This window comes from Hypomesus transpacificus, chromosome 6 (assembly GCF_021917145.1).
Source record: "Hypomesus transpacificus isolate Combined female chromosome 6, fHypTra1, whole genome shotgun sequence".
NCBI classification, from domain to species: Eukaryota; Metazoa; Chordata; class Actinopteri; order Osmeriformes; family Osmeridae; genus Hypomesus; species Hypomesus transpacificus.
The window spans coordinates 2,045,485-2,050,847 of record NC_061065.1 but is presented as its reverse complement, the minus strand read 5'-3'; positions in this window follow the sequence as shown (position 1 = coordinate 2,050,847).

Here is a 5,363-nt window from a genome sequence, read left to right as displayed (position 1 = left end):
TGTGGTAAACGAGCGTTCCCTGACACACACACACACACACACACACAGGTCTGTCAGGGTAGGTGTGTCCCCAGTGGAAGATGAGCTGTGGGGGGGTGGTGGTGCTGTAAACAGATCAACACTCTTAAACCCCCTCCCTCTGTCTGCTTCAGTTCAGCTGATCCACACAGACCAGGACAGAAATAGCATCCCGCCTAGCCGTCGGAGAAAACTCTCTCACACACACACGCACACACACACACACACACGCACACGCACACGCACGCACACACACAAACACGGGCATTGCAGGATCAGCATCTCGTCGACATGGCAAAAACAATCCCCGATTTTTTTTATTCCCCTGTCCTTCAAAAGAGGCCGCCAGTGTTGACTGAGTTTGAGCTGTGTGTGCATGTGCAGGAGAAGACAGAGCGCTATACGACCCTGCGTAATGAGTTTATAAAGCAGTGGCATAAATGTCCCCCTTCCCTTTTTTATGGGCTGATCACTAGCAGGAGACCCCCCCCCCCCTCCCTCTCGCCTAAAGATAATTTAGGGAGCAGATGATTGGAGTAAATCCATTACAGAGATGTGATTTAAAGGAGAGTCTCTCTCTTTCTCTACCTCTCTCCTGTTTTCCCTTTCTCCTCCCTCTCTCCTCCCTCTCATCTCACTGCAGTCTCTCTGCCCTGCTCTCTCCCTCTCTCCTCCCTCTCATCTCACTGCAGTCTCTCTGCCCTGCTCTCTCCCTCTCTCCTCCCTCTCATCTCACTGCAGTCTCTCTGCCCTGCTCTCTCCCTCTCTCTGATGGGGGCTCTCTGTAGTGGCGCAGCAAGTCATCCACGAACCGCAGAACAGAGGCGTCACGTGAGATATGCAGCGTGATAAACAAACACACACACACACACACACACATGGTTCAGAATATCTGAATGCCGTTTGTCTCATGAAACCCCAGCATGTTGTCCCTCCCCCCAGCATTTGGTCCCTCCCCCCCAGCATGTGGTCCCTCCCCCCCAGCATGTTGTCCCTCCCCCCAGCATGTGGTCCCTCCCCCCAGCATGTGGTCCCTCCCCCCAGCATGTGGTCCCTCCCCCCAGCATGTGGTCCCTCCCCCCAGCATTTGGTCCCTCCCCCGCCAGCATGTGGTCCCTCCCCCCCCAGCATGTGGTCCCTCCCCCCAGCATGTGGTCCCTCCCCCCAGCATGTGGTCCCTCCCCCCCAGCATTTGGTCCCTCCCCCCAGCATGTGGTCCCTCCCCCCAGCATTTGGTCCCTCCCCCCAGCATGTGGTCCCTCCCCCCAGCATGTGGTCCCTCTCCCCAGCATGTTGTCCCTCCCCCCCCAGCATGTGGTCCCTCCCCCCAGCATGTGGTCCCTCCCCCCTGCTCTGGGTCTACTGTCATTGGTTTGGAACTACCTGTGTTGCCGGGACAACTGATATTGTCAAGGGTTTGGAACTCACTACCTGTGTTTCCGGGACAACTGATACGGTCATGGGTTTGGAACTACCTGTGTTGCCGGGACAACTGATGAAGTGCTCAGAAGGAGGCCAGAGCTTGAAGGTTGACTTAGGATAACTGTACAGGCAGCACAGGCAGCACAGACTCTGACTCTGACTCAGACTGATTAGCAGCTAATGTTGGGTTGTCTCTGTCACTTCCTCTTTTTGTGTCTTAAACAGACATAAACAGACATGCGTACACACACACACACACACACACACACACTGTGTGTCTCTGGCAGAGAAGTGGGTAGTCGAGCTGTGAAGACCAGACAAAAGATGGGATCTTTATCTGCTATATCTCTGTATATATACATGTGTTCCTCCTCTCCCTCCCTCCTGCTCCTCTCCCCTCCTCTGTCGTCTCTCCATCCACCCCCTCTTCCTCCTCCAGACCTGACTGGGGTCTCATCTGTGTGGTTCCACCCCAGCATGCTGCCTCAGTGCTGGCTCAGAGCACACCTGTGTGTGAGGGACCCCCTCTGGTGTGTGTGTGTCTGTTTAACCATGTGTACCTCCGTGTGTGTGTGTGTGTGTCGGGACCTGCCCCTGTCGTCTGCGCTCAGACAGAGCTGCATCATTAGCATATCCACCCAGGCAGGGTTGGAGCTGCTCTCTCCACAGAGCTATGTTAACAGCACTGTTAGTTTCATTAACCTCTCCTTCCCCTGCCCTCCTTCCTGCTGAGGAGCACATTGACTTCATGTCTGGGGATCATAGCCTGTTCTTAGAGCAGCCACAGATCTGCCTTCTGTTAGCCTTCCCTCCCTGACGCATGCCTGGCGGCCTGCCGGCCTGCACCTTCAGACTGGACACCCAGAGAGGCTGCTGCTGCTGCTGCTGCTGCTGATGCTGCTGCTGGCCTTGTGGACTGTTCAGTAGCCGTGCTTTGTCTTGTCGTATTGTACTGCTTCAGCCTTGTCTGAGTGTCTCTGTGTGTGTGTGTTTGTCTCTCTGTGTGTGAGGGTCTCTCTGTGTGTGTGTGTGTGTGTGTGTCTGTGAGTGTCCTGAGGGCCCAGTTCCACAGGGGCGTTCTGTGCAGCTCACACACTCACTTTGTGACCCCCCCCCCCTCCCCGCTTCCTGCAATCCATCAGGTCCCTGAATGGGTATTCATCAAGATGAAGAGCCTGTCTTAGACACACACACACACATAGAGACATGCATACAGAGGCTAAATGCACACGTACCCATCCTGTATGCACCCTCTCATATCTTTCCTCATATACAGTAGATCTCTATGGCTGGCTCCACAGTGTGTGTGTGTGTGTGTGTGTGACTCAGAGCTCAGGAGAAGGTGTGTGTGTCTGCAGAGATGAGTCCAGCAGCAACAGAGACTAATCCTGGCTGTCCTCACAGACGAGTCCTCACGCCAGGCCTCACCTTGCTGAGGAGAGCAGATGGAGGGATGGACGGAGGATGGGTGTAGGAGGAGAGAGACTGGAGAGTGAAGGTTTACCAGAGCCCTGACTAGATAAGGAAGCAGTCATGAGCAGTTCCCCTGGCCCCAATCTCCTGGCTCCTCCCCAAGCCCCGCCCACTAGCCCCGCCTACCCCCATTCACAAAAATGTAGCTGAGACAGGAAGGGAAGCTTACAGTGCTCTGCCCTGCTCTGTCAGCTGCCTCCGTTTCTCTCTCTCCATGTCCCTCCCTCTCCCTCCCTCCCCCTCCCCTCTCCTCTCTCTCTCTCTCTCTCTCTCTCTCTCTCTCTCTCTCTCTCTTCCTCTCTCTCTCTTCCCCTCTCTCTCTCTCTCTCTCTCTCTCTCTCTCTCTCTCCCTCTCTTCCTCTCTCTTTCTCTCTCTTTCTCTCTCTCTCTTTCTCTCTCTCTCTCTCTCCCTCCCCCTCTCTCTCCCTCCTTCTTTCCCTCCCTCCCTTTCTTCCCTCTCTCCGTTCTGGCCAGCTGGGTGGACTGAATCACTTGTTTATATCTCCCCGCTGTCTGTCAGGGGCTTGTGCTGGCTGGCCCCCGTTACCTAGCAACTGCAGCAGCTCGCAAACAGCGTTGGCGGCGTGTGAGTGGGAAGGCGGCGGAGGGCGCCTGCTTCCCTGGGAGCAGGGCTGTTCCTGGGAGCTGGGCTGGGGGTGGGCTGGGGCTGAGGCTGGGTGGCGTCCTTTGTGCTGCCTGGTGCGTCTCTGCGGAGTCTCACAGGGCTGGTCAGCCACCTCACATTACCACACACACAGCCCTGTAGACCCCTCCCACACACACACACACACACCAGTCTGTGGAGGTGTCATCAGACTTGGAAAGCTTCCCCTTCTCAGGTGGTCCCCAGTGGTCCCCCAGGGCCCCTCTGCTGGGGGTGGAGGTGAGGTGGGCTGGATTCTGGTTGACGACCTGGTTCAGCGTTGGCAGACCGACGACCAAGCAGGTCCTGACAGCTCAAACCCCCCACACCACAGGGAATGTGTGGGGGGGGGGGACAGAGAGGAGAGCAGGGATTAGAGAATGCCAGGAGCAGCTAACAGTTACAGTCATAATAGAATGAGATCCCCACCGGTCAAGTGTGGACTAGTGCAGCAATTTAACAGAGCAAAAACGGTATTTGATGCAGCCCCACACACCAAAACAACGACAGCCCCCCTCAGTTGGAACATGAAATCTGTTCCAGGGGAAAAAACTCTCAAGTAGGTTATACTTATACGAATAAGGATGAAAACAACCAGTCCCCCCGTTGTCTCCAACTAGTAATAAAAACTATAACAGTAACAATATACAGCAACGGAACTATAATAATAATAATACTAACAATATACAGTAACAGGTTTACTTTATTTGTTTTTCAGCTTCCTTAATTGAGATGGGTAATTTGTTCCAAAGAAGAGGTGCTCTATATGAGAACGCCCTACCTCCAGCAGTTTTTTTCTTAACTTTGGGTATTACCAGATAGCCGGCATTTTGAGATCTTAGGATCCTGATGAAACAGGGCATCTCTCATCAGCCCCAGCAGCAGGGAAGGAGGGGGGGGGCAGGGCCTGTGCCAGACACCCCTCCACCACCCACACACAGTCTCTCTCTCGTGCTCCCGCTCTCTCTCTCTCTCTCTCTCTCTCTCTCTCTCTCTCTCTCTCTCTCTCTCCCAGGGTCTCTGGGTAATGGAGTACAGCTGTGGTGCAGCTCAGTTCTGCCTCTTCTGAGACTGAGTGAACCCATGTCTTATCCTGGGCCTGTCTGAGTCACTGGTCTGGATGATACATGAAGGCTGAACATGTAGGAGGCCTGGAATGCCTCATATAAACAGTAGTGGTGTGCTTGGTTTCTCTGTGCTTTTCTCTCTGGTTAGGGTCAAAGTCCCAGGAAATCATTTATCAGTGAGCCAGCCAGCCATCTACCACCCAGCCAGCCATCTAAACCCAGATGGCTGGCTGTCTGGGTGGCTAGCTGGCTGACTGGTAGATGGCTGGCTGTCTGGGTGGCTAGCTGCTACCACCCAGCCAGCCAGCATCCTTGTCCAACAGACAGCTGTTTCCTCAGGCTGTGTAGGACTTGTGTGTCCAGGGCTGATGAGGTCAGAGGCAGTCCTTCTTAAACGCCAACAGCAGATTACCTCATCCCACATGGCCCAGCTCGCTGCATCACTGAGGCCCCCCCCCCCCCCCCCCCCCTTTACTTAGCTAATAGGCTGCTATACACTGGTGTGGCCGCGGCAACGCCGCACTCATGAATCATGGCGTTGCGGGTCTTTGTGGTTCTCGTCTGTCTGTCTGAGGCTGAGCTGCCGGGGAAAATGGAGCTGTTTTACTGGCCCCCCCCCTGGCCCTCTCACCATCCATCTCTGTAGTCTGCAGTCTGTACCTTTTAATGAGCTTCGTAAAAGCGCTCACGTCACTGGCAGCATCTCCAAGCTTGGCTTTTCGGGAAATGAGCGCGTCCGG